Consider the following 19413-nt stretch of genomic DNA (forward strand, 5'->3'; position numbering starts at 1 on the left):
ACTGTTGCAGCTGATATCCACAGCCAACAGCCTCCAGCCTCTGATCCCAGACCAGCAGGGCTCCTCAGCTCCTGAGACTGCCATCGCATAATCAGACAGAAGCGTTTCTGTCCAGTTATGACTCCAAGTTTTAGGATCTCACTTTAACTTGATGATTTTGAACATGAAAAATAATTCAAATGTCCTTGACTCAGAATTAGTGGAAGTGATGAAAGCGCTGCTCTCACGTGTGTGTCTAAAGTGAAACGTCTGAGGTTTCTTCAAGTGACACATTTGCCTTTATGTCTTTTAATCTTGGAATTACGGTCAGTTTGGAAACCATAAAGCCCGGCTCTGACAAGACGGTGATTAAATGCTAAATGTTTAGGATAGTTAAATGTCAAATTTCCCAGATGTACCTGTACACATATGATAATTTGCGTTTCCCCCACTTAAACGGAATATGTGAGCGTTTTTTTAATTCACAAGAGGGATTTTAATTTAATTAAATGCTAAGCATTTGATTGGACCACTAAAATGTGGGCGGGCTTATAATGTGACTACAGAGGACTGTGGCTCCACGCACATCTCCCTTGTCGCTAAAAGTTGCAGATTGATTGCTGCATGGATGTCATGATATTATTGGTTGAAACTATATATTCATCTTTTTGTATTTTCTTTGCTTATATTGTTAAATAGTTGCGAAATATTGATGTGAGTATGAGTAACAATGGTTTGTGTGAGAAGTTAATAATGTTCGGGAGCCGCTTAGATTCCTCTATAAACAGTCCCACTGTGGGTCGGGAGAACCTGATGGAAGGCCAAGGTCAAGTAAACAAGTGGGCCGGATCCCTCCGGCCCCCCCAAACAGCCAGTCGTCGGCTACCGGCTGCTAATCTGCACGGCTACTGGGTCTCTGCAACCACAATACTTTCTGTCACTGATACTCCAATGCTCAAATACCTGGCCTGCTTATGGAAACGTGCGTTGTGCACCATGCGCACGGCGGATTTGTTCATCCTGGTTCATGTTATTTCTTGCCTTTGATGATCAGACAGTCACACAAATTATATTTCCCCAAATGTTAGGCATACGCTGTAAAGTAGGCCTACCGTCTCTCCCACACTTTTACAAACCCACGCACACAGACACAGACACACACACACACACACACACACACACACACACACACACACACACACACACACACACACACACACACACAAGCTCCAACCTTGGCAGACATTCATCGACTGGACCCGGCGCTGCGGCCTGTGAAAAGGGAGATTCCCAAAAGACAGTGTGAAATTAGAAAGAAGAAATAAGGTAATGTCAAAGGAATGTTATACCATAACATTAGGCCCATGGAGGGAGGTGCTGACTCAGTGTGTGTATTTCCCACAATCCAGTGAAGCATAAAGATGAAGGAGTGGCTTGACAACGTTGGACAAATTAAGGCATAGGAGTGAAAAGGGAAACATCGTCACATTTCCCAACGTCTTGAACCACTGAACCATTTCTATTCCTTCGCTTGAGCCCCGTCAGACACATGCATTTGAAATATACCCAGTGTTTGGATCAAAGGGGGTGGTATCATGGTTTGGCACGAGAACATGCCCCCGATAAGCCCAAAGGGCTCTGCCTGCCAGTTCTCAGAGATAAAAAGAAATCTTGTTCACAGATCAGTGAGCCCTGCCTATCTCTGGTTTGATGCTGAGGTCAAGGTGGCTGGCCTCCCCCCGCAGCTGGCACATACTAGACAAAGTTCCTGGCAACAGGCATTAAAGAAAAACGATTGTGTTCCTCGGGCACAGTTTACAGTCCGATGAGCAACTTGAGGTACGAGAATGGAGTTTGAGTCGAGAGACGACGTGTATGACTGGACTGTTTCAGTTTACAAGCTCTATCTACACCAATGAAAAGCCAAATCATCACCAGACGATAGCCGGTGGGTTTACAGACTCCGTTTCAGCCAATGTGCTCCTCCTCTTTTGCTCTCCACACAGACTTTTCACCTGCATTCAACCAAGGCCTGCTCCGATGTGATTGGTCAAAGCTACTGTGCTACTGGGCCCTGTGCTGCATGTCGCCCCCGCTCTCTCCCCTGCCTTTCCTGTCTGTCTCTCTCTATCAAGTAAAGCAGAAATACCCATGAACGTTCATTCCAATGGAACTACCACAATGAATTGCAAGACACAAGTGCAAGGGTCATATGCAAATTTCTTCTCCATTGAGTACAACTATGGTCAACTTTGTCATTGAGGGACCAGAGAGCTGGACAGTCCAAAATGGTGGAAGCTAGTGTCATCTGTAAATAAACAAGCTTCGCTTGTTCGCCATGTTGACTGACTGTCAACATGGCCAACAATATGAGAATAGGACTTAAAGAAGTACCTTTAAAGCCGCTGTAAGCTGCTGGACCTGAGAATCAATTCAGAGGCTGAAGAGGTCATTGTTAGAAAGTGGGCTTTGCATAGGAGACAAGATTCGAGAATATAAATAACTGTCTCAAACCAAAGTATTTTCATACTATTCTCTACAGTATAAACACTGTTTCCCTCAATCTGATCTCCAGTACTGTAGTAGCAGTTACGCCTTTGCTTTCCTTGATGATTAAAAGAGGTTGAGCCCGAAACACTGGCGTGTTGTCCTCAAACACTACCCTTTCAGAACCCAATGCTACAGGACTGTCTAGGTGTGTTGAGGGGACTATTCATTCAGTGCTATTCATGTTTTTCCTTTCCATGAAATATCAGCTCTGCGTTTCCCTCCATCCTGTTGGCCGCTGCTTTCTGTATGCTGTCAGAGCAGTGGGCGTCGAGGACGGCGGGCCAACGCATGAAAGCCGGGCTTTGTGTGCTGGCATGTGTGGGCTGCGATCGCCTCTAGTCTTACCGTTTAGGTGAAGGCGTAAGAGGGGAAAAAAACATATCTTATATATCGCCTTACCGGCCACTGGATGAAAACCTTACTTTTAATATGTGAATTCCTAACATTTACAGACTGGCGCTTATGATTTTTCAAAAACAAAAAAAGGGTTTTTGTTGATCTCATTCACATCCAAGCACAGGGGCGAGCTGTGGGAAGTTCTGGCTTGAGTTAGAACAAAAATGTATTCCAATTGGAGGTACAAGCAGGGGCTGCAATTGACAATTCACTGGTCAAGGCCTCGGGCCTCTTGCTTCAGGGGAAATTCACGTAAAAGAAGGTAGAGGAGGAGATGTGGGGACCAGCGAAAGGCCTACGAGGAGCCGGTAATGAATTTAGCAACCGATCGACAGCATACATATTCAGGTGAGAGTATCTGTTTCGGCTGCACGGCCCTCATGGGACAGTTTTTAAGTGAGGGCGGACTCCCTCTCTAGATCAATACACGTCAGCGGGGACAAAGGGCGCCTTTAGAAAACAAAACATTCCACGTAGTGGAAATCCAAGTGAAACAGAGGCACTGCGGTGTTTGCTTTGGATGGAGTTTCACCGTTCACCACTGCCGCCTCTGCAGCTGAACCGGCTGCTGAGGCCGACGGGTGGCGTAGGTGGTGGTTTATAAGATGGTCTACTCCTGCAAACACAAACATGCACTCACTGAAAGGGCCAACACATTTATAAGTGTTTTCACCCCCTTTTTACTCTCTGTCTTTCTCTCACAAACATGCACACACACACTCACACACACAGGAAGGCTTTCTTCACTTTTTCTTTTTGAACTATTCCTCTCATTAAAGGCCCTGCTCCGGCTGCAGCCTGGCTTGCTGGAACATGAGGGAGTCAGTTCAGGGGTCAGGTTGAGCCATAAATGCACTCAAGCATGAGTTTGGCCCCAGAAGACCCTAAATTCTCAAGGCTGGACATTACCTTCTAGGGAGTTGGGAAGCAAGGCTAGGGCTTAGGGATCTCATTTTGACATTTTCAAATGGTATTATGCAGATTTACTTCACTTTGGGGACATTTTTTGTCAGACGATCATTGACACAATTGCACATTGTATGCCATTGTCTTGTATATCTTTCTCCTTTTTTATTATCATTTCTCTTTTTCAGCTACTGGAGCCATACAAACTATCAATATTTTTCCAGATTCTCATTGCTCCAAGGCCACTGTTGTTGCTGCTGGAAACATAAAACATAGGACTTCCTGTGGGGATTTGTTTCCTGAGAAAGACCTACATGACACCAGATTGACACAGTGAAAATGTTTTCATGAATTGGACATAGGGGGAATTACAGCTGTGTTACATCAGTTAGCAATAGAGAGCGGGATTCAGAAAGGTGGACATTTTCTATGACACTGTCAAAGGTTATTGCTTATAATGATAAATCTAAATATGACATATCTGTTACGTTGCAATGCGACACAATGCAATGCGACACAATGTAAATGATACAATGCGATATGATGCAATGCGATGCAATTGCGATAACGATGCGATGTGATAACGATGCGATGCGATAACGATGCGATGCGATAACGATGCAATGCGATACGAAACGATAACGATGCAATGCGATACGATACGAAAAGATACAATGCGATACGATACGATGAGATATAATACAAACGATGCGATACGATGAGATATGATGCGATACGATGCAATACGATGCGATACGTTGCGGTACGATACGATACGAAAAGATACGATGCGATACGATACGATGAGATATGATGCGAACGATGCGATGCGATGAGATACGATGCGATATGATGCGTTGCGATACGATGCGATAACGATACGATGAGATATGATACGATGAGATATGATACGATGAGATATGATACGATGAGATATGATACGAACGATGTGATACGATGCGATGAGATATGATGCGATGAGATATGATACGATGCGATACGATGCGATACGATGCGATAACGATGCGATACGATGCGATACGATACAATGCGATACGATACGATGAGATATGATACGAACGATGTGATACGATGTGATGCGATGCGATACAAAAAGATATGATGCGATATGATACGAATGATGCGATACGATGCGATGCGACATTATACGATGCAATGCAACACAATGCAATGCGACACGATGCAAATGATACAATGCGATATGATACGAACGATGTGATACGATACGATACGATATGATACGAACGATGCGATACGATGAGATATGATACGAACGATGCGATGCGATGAGATATGATGCAATACGATATGATGCGATACGATGCGATGCGATACGATGCGATGCGATACGATGCGATGCGATGCGATGCGATACGATGCGATACGATGCGATACGATGCGATACGTTGCGATACGATGCGATAATGATACGATGCGATATGATACGATAAGATATGATACGAACGATGCAATGAGATATGATACGAACGATGCGATACAATGAGATATGATGTGATACGATACGATACAATGCGATACGATGCGATACGTTGCAATACGATGTGATACGATGCGAACGATACGATGCGAACGATACGATGCGAACGATGCGATGCGAACGATGCGATGCGAACGATGCGATGCGAACGATGCGATGCGAACGATGCGATGCGAACGATGCGATGCGAACGATGCGATGCGAACGATGCGATGCGAACGATGCGATGCGAACGATGCGATGCGAACGATACGATGCGAACGATACGATGCGAACGATGCGATGCGAACGATGCGATGCGACACAATGTGAACGATGCGACGCGATGCGACACGATACGAATGATGCGATACGTTGCGATACGATGCGATAACGATACGATGCGATAACGATACGATGCGATGAGATATGATACGAACAATGCGATACGTTGAGATATGATGCGATACGATGCGAAACAATATGATACGATGCAATGCAACACAATGCAATGTGACACGATGCAAATGATACAATGCGATATGATACGAACGATGTGATACGATGCAATGCGATACGATGCGATACGATATGATACGAACGATGCGATGCGATACGATGCAATGAGATATGATACGAACGATGCGATGAGATATGATGCAATACCATACGATGCTATGCGATGCGATGCGATGCGATGCGATACGATGCGATACGATGCGATACGATACCGATACGATGCGATACCGATACGATGCGATACCGATACGATGCGATATGATACGATACGATGCGATACCGATACGATGCGATACCGATACGATGCGATATGATACGATAAGATATAATACGAACGATGCAATACGATGCAATGAGATATGATACGAACGATGCGATACGATACGATATGATACGATGCAATGCAACACAATGCAATGCAACACAATGCAATGCGACAGGATGCAAATTATACAATGCGATATGATACGAACGATGTGATACGATGCAATGCGATACGAAGCAATGCGATACGATGCAATGCGATGCGATACGTTGCGATACGATGCGATGCGATACGATACGATACGATATGATGCAATACGATATGATGCAATAAGATACGATGCAATACGATATGATGCAATACGATACGCTGCGATAGGATACGATGCAATAGGATACGATGCGATACGATATGATGCAATACGATACGATGCAATACGATGCGATACGATACGCTGCGATAGGATACGCTGCGATAGGATACGATGCGATAGGATACGATGCGATAGGATACGATGAGATATGATACGATGAGATATGATACGAACAATGCGATACAATGCGATGCGATACGATGCAATACGATACGATGCAATACGATACCATGCGATACCATGCGATGCGATACCATGCGATGCGATACGATGCGATGCGATGCGATACGATGCGATACGATGCGATACGATGTGATACGATGCGATACGATGCGATACGAAGCGATGCGATATGATGCGATACGATGTGATACGATATGATGCAATACGATATGATGCAATACGATACGATGCAATACGATACGATGCAATACGATACGATGCAATACGATGCCATACGATTCCATATGATGCGATAGGATACAATGCGATAGGATACGATGCGATAGGATACGATAGGATACGATGAGATATGATACGATGAGATATGATACGAAACGATGCGATACGATGCGATGCGATACGATACGATGTCGATGCGATACGATGCGATGCGATGCCATACGATGCGATGCGATGCGATACGATGCGATGGCGATACGATGAGATATGATATGAACGATGCGATATGATGAGATATGATACGAACGATTCGATACGATACGATGCGATACGATGCGATACGATGCGATGCGATACGATGCTATACGATGCGATACGATGCGATACGATGAGATGCAATACGATACGATGCGATACGATGCGATACGATGCGATGCGATACGATAGGATACGATGCGATAGGATACGATGAGATATGATACGAACAATGCCCTACAATGCGATGAGATGATACGAATGAGATGACACGAATGAGATGATACGATGCGATGCGATACGATGCGATACGATGCGATGCGATACGATGCGATTCGATACGATACGATGCAATGCGATACAATGCGATACGATGCAATACGATGCGATATGATACGAACAATGCGAACGATGCGATGCCATATGATCCCATGCCATATGATACGATGCCATATGATACGATGCGATATGATGCGATACGATATGATGCGATACGAACTATACGATACAAACAATTCAGAACAATACTATACGATACGAATGATACGATACGAATTATACGATACAAGCAATCCGAACAATACTATACGATTTGAACATACAAACAATACAAAATCAACGATACCATTCAAACAAAATGACACAATACCATGCCATACCATGCGACACCGTGCAATGCCACGGGATGGGATACAAATGATACGAACAATACGATACAATAGTGACAATATGATGCAATGCGTTTGTCCTACACTGAAAATTCAACGTACAGGTTAAACACACAGTTACACATATGACATTTCTGTTGACGTACAAACAACATTTACAAGCACTTGGTTTAGTCTCTGCCACTCTTATCTTGCGTTGGGTAGTGCATATTGAAAGAGTAAATTGCAAAATTGGTAAACAGGGAAAACCTGTCTCATCTCTTTTTCTTCTCCGCTCAAACATTTGACCTTCCATCTCCGTTTATCAGCACAACACATAAAGCACAAAGACGTTCACAGTCGCTGTTTGGTAAGTAGAACACAGTGCAAATGTCAGAACAGGCAGTGACTATGACAAAATCTAGCTGTTATTTTGAGTTCAGACCAATTGGTTTCCCAGGAGTACCAGCCTCAAAACGAAAGTTCAAACGAAGGGCTGTTGCAATGAAAATTGACCTAAATTGACAAAATAAGCTGAGCACAAATAATGACGACTACTTAGTTTCAAAACAGGGATAAGGCTTAGGTTTTGTTCCCATGGGGAGAGCAACACAACCACGAAGCATTCACTGCAAGATATGTGCCGCAGACACATGGTAAACATTATTCAGCAAGTGGAATGCTCATAAATGGAGAAAATGGTGCAAATCTGATGTTTTTATTCATGTATTTTCCCCATGTGTGTCACGGCATTGGACTCCTGGTTTGGTTCAGGGTTGAAACTTTTTCAGATGGTACTGAGCGGTGGCCTCCTCTTCCTCCTCTCTACCTTCCCTTTCTGTCTGTGTGATTCTCTCGTGCGAAACCTCTCTGTCTGGCCTCCACTATCAGATAGTGTGAGAAAATGACTTTTATAGCTCAGTAACAGTGCACCAAAATTAAACAATTCTTGTTAAGATCATTTTACTGAATATAAAAAGCGGTGTTGCTGAAGTTAAGCAGTGGTGTCTACTTTTACTGGACTTGTCTCTGCAGATTGTCTAGTGGCGGATTGTGTGTACATATATATACAGTATATATATATATAGAGTGAATGAGCATATACGTGTGTGTGTGGCAAAGGCTCCGGTGCTTAAAACCCCTGCGGTTCCTAATTCATTCTACCTCACATCCACATAAACATCCTGCTGCAACTCCCTGGTGGTTTGTTTATGAGCTCAACCTCTTCAAACAAAGCCCACACAGGAGGTCGGTTTTCATCTCGTACGCCAAACGGCATCATATCTTTCCCACAGTGGCCCCATCACTGGCAGCAATTAAGTAGCTTGCAAAACACTCTAAAATAAAGTGAATAAAAATCCATCGGCAATTACCTAAAATACAAAGTGTTTTCTTTGAAGGGTATGGCAGAATATTGCTATCATAGAGGCATGTGGCACACACACTAAATTGGTGGCTGAAACCCTGCATATATTTTCCAAATTGCCCAGCATAATTTCCTGATCCGATGTCAGGGATGTCGTATGTGTACAGATTGTAAAGCCCTCTCAGGCAAATTCGTAATTTGTGATATTGGGCTGTTTAAAATAAACTGAATTGAATTGAATTGAAAATGATTTCTCTAAAAATGCCCTGCCTTCTCTTATGCAAGGACAATATGAGACAATGATGTGATTTGGAGCGGTGGCCTTCTGAATAACATAGTTCAGCTTTAAAAAACATCTGAGACCACACCAGCTCAAGACATCTTCATCCTCACAAGGGATAGCACCGTCCTCGTCCTCACTAGCACTGTGCTAATCCCGGGTTTCTTAGACAAACATCCGTGATGATAAGGGCCGAGTGGGGGGGTAATGACCGCAATGATAGAGAAATTGTTTCCCCTGCGCCCCACCCGGCATCACAGGGACATCAGTTTCAACAGTGCAGAAGGAAGCGCAGAGGCCCAGGTCCGAGTATTTATTTCTACGTGTGATAGTGACGAGACGTTATCTTGAGGAAATATACGCAAGCATGCCTGTGTTAGTGTTGGAGGATCAGATTTTACAAGCTTTTAAAGGTAAAGTAAAATAATGCATTTTCCCTTGAATTAGGGTTGTAGGGCATAAAAGATTGAAAATGTTTAAGCTGCTCTGAACAAAACATTTATAACAACATTCAGTCAGAGGACCATGTGCAATGTGCTACTGTAAAAACATGGAGGACTCCTGAAGAGGCATGCTCCATATATAGATATAAATGGCTCATTCTAAAGAAAACACAACGGTTGTTAGTATCAGTTGATTATACACTATAGAACATATACTTATAAAATATATATTCAACTTCTGCGAATATATCCCCCAAAATACTACACACTGGCCCTTTAAGTGATTTGAAAGAGTGACTAAAGAAAATTTTTGGTATTCATATTGTTCTACCAAATATTCGGTTGGTCCAGACCTGTCATATGAGTCATGAATAGGGTGAAAAAACCCACTCATTAGACTTAAGAATCATTAGGCCTTAATCTGAATGAATTTTTTTCTTCTTTTTCTGTTGAATCATATTTTGGCACATAAACATATACAGTTCAGTAAGATGATGCTCTCTTTCCCAGCTGCCTCAGGGTCTTAACGCAGGTCTCATTCTCTGATGCACTAGACAGTGTAACAACAACTACTGGAGGCTTTCATATTCTCGCATGCAACATCTCTGTGACCGTCACGCCCCCTCGTCTGGTATTAGTCACGGAGCTGTCTGCTGTATATATAGATCTTTCTAGGGTCTAACTTCATGTCCAGCTGTTCCCCCTCTTGTTGTCCGTCACAGTGCAGTGCTGCTCTGATGACACCTTGTTGGCAGCTATACTGTTAATACTGTTTTGGGTCTTCGAACACTATTGACACTGCTAGATTGTTTTGTTTTCTGATTTATGACAGCAGATTTATGACAGCTCCACTGTGTGAAATTCTCTTCTTTATAGTTTGGTGACATTTCTGTGAATAGGAGCAGAACAGACAGGGTCATTTGGCAATTTTATGGGCATTGATTATGCAATCGCTAAAAAAGGAGTGATTTAGCCGGTTTTGGTGAATCTGAATTTAAAGACTTTAACCCCCCAAAAAAGTCAGAGGGATAAGAACTTGTTTCGTTTTGAATGAGGTTTATTGTCGTGGTTTCACGGCTCGAAACTACTGTTTCAGTGACATCTGCTCAGTAACAAACAGCAGCACCAAGTTAGCCGCTAGATGGCAAACATCGTGCAACATTTATTCTGAGTTCATAATCGCTCAAACCACACTCCCCAGCAGCCGAGTGGGAAACATCGTTAATGCACAGCCTCCAAGATGTAGTTCTGAGTCAGAGATATTGGGGGACTGTTGACTCCCATTTGGTGGAAATAAGTTAGGAGGTGTCAACAAACCCCTAGCCTAATGTCTGCAAAGCCACAATCACTGGTAATTAGCTTGCATCTCAAGAAAATACAATATCAACACTAAAACGATTGATTTAGTTAGTGCAAAAGAAACTACGGACTGTTTGTATCTTAAGGCTAGTGTGTAGCATTTAGTTAGGGTTGTATATTGGAAGAAATTGGAAATTCGATTAATTTCTAAAATAATTGTTGTGTTATATATATATATATATCACCCCTGTGGACCCACAACCCGCAGGAGAGAATTATCGGGGTCGGGGCTATGTAGACCGGGCGGCGGGCCATGGCGGTGAGACCTGGGCGGGCCGATCGCCGGCAGCATAGACTAGCTCTAGGGACGTGGAACGTCACCTCACTAGCGGGGAAGAGCCGGGAGCTGGTGCAGAGGTGGAGCGTACCAGCTAGATATAGTTGGGCTCACCTCCCACGCACAGCATGGGCTCTGGAACCAAGCTCCTGGAGAAGGGTTGGACTTTGTCCTTTTCTGGGAGTTGCCCAGGGTGAGAGGCGCCGGGCGGGGAGTGGGGGATACTCACGAGCCCCCGGCTGAGCGCCGCTGTGTTGGAGTTTTCCCCGGGGAACGAGAGGGTCGCCTCCCTGCGCCTACGGGTTGCGGGGAGTAAGGCTCTGACTGTTGTTTGTGCTTATGCACCGAACAGCATTTCGGAGTATCCGGCCTTCTTGGAGTCGGTGGGAGGGGTCCTGGAAAGGGCGCCGCCTGCCGACTCCATAGTTCTCCTGGGAGACTTCAACGCTCACGTGGGCAATGACAGAGAAACCTGGCGGGGCGTGATTGGGAGGAACTGCTTGCCCGATCTGAACCCGAATGGTGTTTTGTTGTTGGACTTCTGTGCTAGCCACAGTTTGTCCATAACAAACACCAATGTTCGAACATAAGGTGGCTCATAAGTGTACCTGGTACCAGAACACCTTAGGCCGGAGATCAATGATCGACTTTGTAATCGTATCATCTGATCTGCGGCCGTATGTCTTGGACACTCGGGTGAAGAGAGGAGCAGAGCTGTCAACTGATCACCACCTGGTGGTGAGTTGGATCAGATGGCGGGGGACTCGGCTAGAGAGACCTGGCAAGCCCAAACGTGTAGTGAGGGTGAACTGGGAACGTCTGGCAGAGGATCCTGTCCGGGAGGTCTTCAAACTCCCACCTCCGGAAGAACTTCTCACAAATCCCGAGGGAGGCTGGGGGACAATGGAATCCGAGTGGACCTTGTTCAGAAGCCTCTATTGTGGACGCGGCTGCTCGGGCTGTGGCCGGAAGGTCATCGGTGCCTGTCGTGGCGGCAACCCTAGAACCCGGTGGTGGACACCGGGGGTGAGGGTAAGCCGTCAAACTGAAGAAGTAGGCCTTTCGGGCCTGGCTGGCCCAGGGGTCTCCTGAAGCAGCTGACGGGTACCGGCGGGCCAAAAGGGCTGCAGCGACGATGGTCGCGGAGGCTAAAACTCGGGCATGGGAGGAGTTCGGGGAGGCCATGGAGAAGGACTTTCGGTTGGCCTCAAGGAAGTTCTGGCAAACCATCCGACGCTCAGGAAGGGAAAGCAGGGTCTACCCCAGGCTGTTCTCAGCAGGGGGGGGGAACTGCTGACCCGGACTGGGGACATCGTCGGGCGGTGGAAAGAGCACTTTGAGGAACTCCTAAACCCGGCCAACATGTCCCCCGGAGAGGGGGCAGCGCCGGAAGACTTTGGGGTGGATTCACCCATATCCCTGCAGAGGTCGCTAAGGTAGTCAAAAAGCTCCTTGATGGCAAGGCGCCAAGGGGTGGATGAGATCCGCCCTGAGATGCTGAAAGCGCTGGACATTGTTGGGCTGTCTTGGTTGACACGCCTTTTCAGTGTCGCATGGGGGTCGGGAACAGTGCCCATGGACTGGCAGACCGGGGTGGTGGTTCCCATCTTCAAGAAGGGGGACCGGAGAGTGTGCTCGAACTATCGTGGTATCACACTGCTCAGCCTCCCGGGAAAAGCTTATGCCAGGGTGCTGGAGAGGAGGCTCCGACCGCTTGTCGAACCTCAGATTCAGGACGAACAGTGCGGATTCCGTCCCGGTCGTGGAACAGTGGACCAGCTCTTTAACCCTCGCAAGATTACTGGAGGGGTCCTGGGAGTTTGCCCAACCAGTTTACATGTGCTTTGTAGACCTGGAGAAGGCTTTCGACCGGGTCCCTCTGGGGTTTTTGTCGGGGGTGCTGCGGGAGTATGGGGTGCCGGACCCGTTGGCACGGGCCATCCGGTCTCTGTATGCCTGCAGTAGGAGCTGTGTTCGTCTCCTCGGTAGTAAGTCAGGACACGTTCCCGGTGGGTGTTGGCCTCCGCCAGGGCTGCCCTTTATCACCGGTCCTGTTCGTGACCTTCATGGACAGGATATCTAGGCGCAGCCAGGGGGCGGAGAGGATCCGGTTCGGGAGTCTCGGGATCGCCTCTCTGCTGTTTGCCGATGATGTGGTCCTCGTTTGCCTCCTCGGACCGTGACCTCCAGCATTCACTGGGGCGTTTTTGCAGCCGAGTGCGAAGCGGCAGGGATGAGAGTTAGCACCTCCAAATCTGAGGGCCATGGTGCTCTGCCGGAAAACCGGCGGATTGCTCCCTCCAGGTGGGGGCAAACTGCCTACCCCAAGCGAAGGAGTTCAAGTATCTCGGGGTCTTGTTCACGAGTGAGGGTAAGGTGGAGCGGGAGATCGATAGGCGGATCGGTGCGGCTGCAGCAGTAAAAACAGGCGCTGTAACCGGTCCGTCTTAGTGAAGAGGGAGCTGAGCCGGAAGGCAAAGCTCTCCATTTACTGGTCGGTCTACGTTCCAACCCTCACCTATGGTCACGAACTCTGGGTCATGACCGAAAGAACGAGATCTCGGATACAAGCGGCCGAAATGAGCTTCCTCCGTAGGGTGGCCGGGCTCAGCCTTAGAGATAGGGTAAGGAGCTCGGACATCAGGGGGGAGCTTGGAGTCGAGTCGCTGCTCCTTCGTGTCGAAAGGAGTCAGCTGAGGTGGTTCGGGCATCTAGTTAGGATGCCTCCTGGACGCCTCCCATTAGAGGTTTTCCGGGCACGTCCAACTGGTAGGAGGCCCCGGGGAAGACCGAGGACACGCTGGAGGGATTATATCTCCCGGCTGGCCTTGGAACGCCTCGGGATCCCCCAGAATGAGCTGGAAAGTGCTGCGGGTGAGAGGGAAGCCTGGGTCGGCCTGCTGAACCTGCTGCCACCGCGACCCGACCCCGGATAAGCGGGTGATAATGGATGGATGGATGGATATATATATATATATATATATATATATATATATATATATATATATATATATATATACTCCTCTTCACGGAGCCAGCTGCCATGTTTCTACAGGAGCCCAGAACGGACAAACCAAACAATGGTGCTTGACAGGGACATTCGCGTTTTCAAGTTTTTGCATCGGGCTCCACAGTTCCCCTCCACACTTGGCACACAACAAATGTTTTAGCTGGTTGCGATCTGCAACCTCGCCACTAGATGGCGCCACATCCGACACAGTGGACCTTTAACAAACTGCTCCAAATACACAGTAAAAGTAGATATCTTAGGCTATTTAAATGGTCTGACTACAAAGCTAGCAGTGTGGTTGGGAATAACGCATTGACATTTTTAGGGAAATTGGGAGGCTTTCCTATTCCTCTCACTGCGCCCACATTGTGGGAATTAGCAGCTCATGAGCCATATGTTTCCCTCAGGAGCTGGTGGAAACCAAAGCAGAGCAAAAATAACATTGGGCTTACATTCATCAAGTTCCCTGAAAAACTATTCCCAACGAATGCTAATGTTGCTCCATGTCTGCTCTACATGTAAATGTTTGCTGATCGGATCGTCATGTCAACTTTATGAGGTGATAATCGGTCAACGTCGTTTTGCAAGGTCATAGAGGGGCCAAACTGTTTTGAAAAGTCCCAAAATATCTGCCAGCCAAAGATGACACGTTGCAAGAACAGTTGTTGTTTTAGTAAATGGTGCTAATTGGATTCAGCAGGAAAGTCATCCGTTTTATTGTCAACAGAAAACTGTTTAAGTGTTACCAGAAGATGTCTGACCACCGCAACTGACTTCATCCGATATTTAAGAAATGAAACATAGCATTCATCATCCTAATAGTGCCGCAACACCTAGATCAGGGTCCAGGAACACAGAGGTGAATCAGCAGAGGCTTAGAGTTTTAAGTTTCCAATAACGTTGGTTAATGAACTTGTGTCCCGTGAGAGATTGAGTGTATTTACATTGGCTTTTTTAGGGAATGCCAACGCGCTATTCCTCATTATTTCCTGTCAAACTGCTGCTTTTGATTTGTTACCAAAACACCACCGTCACGTATACTTTTACTCTTCGTTTTTCTCTGTCTGACAAGAAGCTGGCTTTAGAGTGAAGTCACCTTTAGCTGGAGGACGATTAAAGAGTCATGATAGGTCTCAGAACCATTTGCCCCTGCTGTGTGTGTAACGCTAGGGAAAGGCATGGAGGAGCCTGGGTTTGCTTAGGACTACTGTCTGCTCGCTGCGCACACACACGAAGCACGGGGCTTGACAGAGCTACACTCTAAGACACCTCCCCCGAGGCTCAAGTCTTCTCCGTGCAGCGGAGCATACACACCAGCGGAGGCATTTTAAAGGTTCCTTCAAAGTGCGAAATAACAACTGGGGGTCTCCCATAATAGTCAAAGCAAACAAAACACGCTGACCCGCGCAAATGTGAAATGCAGGCCAAGCCTCGAAGAATGTCAACATGGCAGCCGCAGAGCATCAGAAACGTGCGGCGGTCAGACACATACAAAGTGTAGATAAAGGCAGCAGAGGAAGTGGTGGGAGTACATAAAAAAAGGATTGGGGCACAATGGGAACAATGGAAAGGGCACATAACTCAAGTTTTTCACACAATTCAGACGGATACACTAACTGTTTAGAGGAGTGGTGATGCGAATATGTTACCGCAACAGAAGGCCCTGTTTGTTTTGTTGTGTATGGTCTAATCCTGCCTATTTATAATGGCAGGGAAACAGTGCCCCCCCCCTAGGAATGTTAATCTTTCCAAGGGCTTTGGTCAAGAGTCCAGTGGCCCAGCCAACGAACGCCACACAGCTGACGAGTCGACCCAAGCACATCCCAATCCAAGTTGGCTCTTAGAGGGAGATCCGATCCGTTCAAAGCCACAGGAAAAGAAAGAAATGCAGTCTGGTTGCATTTTTCAGAGGCAGCCTCATGGTGCGACCACAGAAACCTACAAAAAGCCAGAGATTCCAGTGTAATGAAGCAAACTGGGAGGAAGGAAAGCAGAAGAGATTCATCAGCGAGTTTCACCCTGCACAACCTGGTGTAGAAAATCAAAGTTAACGGCACATAAACTGAAAGAAATAGCCTGTCAATGTCAAATGGTGTAAAACTCCCATTGGACATGGGCTCTTGGGTATCTTCAACATACATGTTATCCTGGCTTGGGGATAAAGGATAGAGGATAGAGGAGGGTCCAGCTCTGTGGACCCTAAGAGACAGGGAGTAGAAGAGGATGAACATTATTCTAAAAACATTTTAAAGCTTCTTTTTAAGCTGTTGCATGGCTTCAGAAAAACTATATTCCTAAACCAATTGGATGGATTGTCAAGAAATGTGGCACAAATATTCATGGTGCCCAGAGGATGAATCCTTATCCTTGGTATAGTTTTTCCTTTAGTGCCACCATGAGCTTGACTTGGTAAAAAGTCTGCACAGATATTGGATGAGCTGTTATTAAATTTGGCTCGTACATTCGTGTTCACTTCAGGATGAATTGTAATAACTAAGGCGCTCTGAAGATGACAACAGACAAAAAACAAAATGGCGACAGGCAAAATGCTGGACAATAGTCCTCAAACCAGTGGGCTATGGCACGGCTACTACGTCCACTTCTTTTTTACAATTTATGGGTCAACCATATCTGCTAGTTAGCATTGTCATTAATAGCATGTTATCCGTTCTCATTGCCAGGAAGTCAAACACCCTCAGCGCACAAGCTACCCCCTTAGAGTCTTTCTTCTAGAAGGCCAGTGGCCATGTCCCAAAGTGTGGTTGGGCTTTTTTAAAGTTAAATGTCTTACATATTTATGTTATGTTGTTTACCTTTTACTTAGTTCAAATGAATATTTTAAGCATAACCATGATGTTTTTCCCAAGAATTGACTTTGAGACGAGAGAACAGGAAGCACAAAGATGCTGACTCATATCCGGGTTTTAGGACTCATCAGGACCGGGTTTTAGGACTTAGACGCTAGCCTAGCAGAGCGGCACATTGGGAAACGTTCTTTCAACTTTCTTTTGCCTCTATGATGGCTGAGCATGCAGGCGGTCTTATTATAAGAGCTAGCACCTTCCTCTTTCATGGTAAAGAGAACTGAGGCTGAGCTTCACAGCATGATGGGATACGGTGCTCAGCAACCGACTTCAGTGTGTTTGCAATGTGCTGCAGATAAGCTGGCGACACCTCCAAATGACACCTCATAACGCTCCCGTATTTCCAACTGGTACTAATTCCCTTATCTGAGTCGGGAAATGTTACAGAAACATCTTGGCAAGCTTTGGCTGCATGGGAAGGAAGTCATTTAGGGGAGGAATTTGGATGAGATGTAACAGGGTGTGATTGTGTCTTAGCGTATCTGAATTGCCGTTTTAAGATTTATAGTAAACAAAGGGGAAATGGGAGTCATAATTTGTGAGTTCGTACAAGAAGAACGCCACCCTTCTTCGCCCCTTCTGTCAACTCAGCCTCCCTAGAGCTCCTCTTATATCTGGTTTGTGTCACGCATCACGTGTGTGTGAGGCCTCTCATTTATTCTCGGCCTTATCACTTCTACCGCTGCCTGGCCAGCATCTCACACAGCCACTTTTCATTTAAAAAGGTACAGTAGGCAAAGACCCAGCTCCGGTTAATGAGCCATAAGCCTTCCAAGGAAACCAATACGGTGGGCTTCCCATCCCCAAACAGAGGTCCCCACTTCACAATCTGCTTGATATGCTCCAGCTTTTGATTGGGCAAGCGTTTTAATGCACTTTAATGTTTGGCAGAGCGTGAAAAAAAGGTCAGAGGTCAGTGTGCTTGGAATCCACTTGACAGGACTTGATGTGTGCGCCAGATACGTCGACTATTTTAACCGTCAACCATAGCAGCAGTGGAAGAAGTGCCACAGTTGGAGAGCCAAACACCGGCGCTGTGTCTTCATCCAACATGCAATTCATGCCGTTAACGTCTCGGGTCGGTACAGCGGACTAATACTTGACTTAGATACTGCTAATGCGCCCCGCCCCCCCTCTCTACCTCCTTCTGTTTCATGGATTGGAGTTCCATTCATACATTGTCATATTCATGTAATGTGTTTATGTAACTTTGTAACTCTGTTCATTCTGTACACATGACATCTATTGCTTCTGTCCATCCGTGGAGAGGGATCCTCCTCTGTTGCTCTCCTGAAGGTTTCTTCCCTTTTTTCCCTGTCAAAGGTTATTTTTGGGGAGTTTTTCCTGATCCGATGTGAGGTCAAAGGTCAGGGATGTCGTATGTGTACCGATTGTAAAGCCTTCTGAGGAAAATTTGTAATTTGTGATATTGGGCTATACAAAATAAACTGAATTGAATTGAATAGATACGTCACGCGTGGACGGGGAGTGGCTGTATGTTTTCTGTCATGGTCTCATTCTCCCATCCTCAGGACGCCTGGCTACGCTCTCAATGGGTGTCGAAGAGTCTGCGACTGAGCAGCTGGGAGAGCTGATCTCATTAGAGGGCTGACGGGGGACTGTGGGCATTCCTCCATGGTGGCAGAAGAGGAGATGCACAGCTTTCATGGAGTAGAACGAAATGTAGAAATAAACTGGGGCAACATGGAATTTAACTTTGTGTCTCTGAACTGCTGGAGGTGGACGTTGGGGAAAAGAAATGCAGTCGTGCTCTCTGTCGGCCGCGAAGGGACAACGGCATCAATCACACCTCAAGAACAGTCCTTATCCAGTGTGTGTGTGTGTGTGTGTGTGCGTGTGTGTGCGTGTGCGTGCGTGTGTGTGTGTGTGTGCGTGTGTGTGTGTGTGTGTGCGTGCGTGTGTGTGCGTGTGTGTGTGTGTGCGTGCGTGTGTGTGCGTGTGCGTGCGTGTGTGTGTGTGTGTGTGCGTGTGTGTGTGTGTGTGTGTGCGTGCGTGTGTGTGCG

The sequence above is a fragment of the Cyclopterus lumpus genome, chromosome 24 (assembly GCF_009769545.1).
Source record: "Cyclopterus lumpus isolate fCycLum1 chromosome 24, fCycLum1.pri, whole genome shotgun sequence".
Classification (NCBI taxonomy): Eukaryota; Metazoa; Chordata; class Actinopteri; order Perciformes; family Cyclopteridae; genus Cyclopterus; species Cyclopterus lumpus.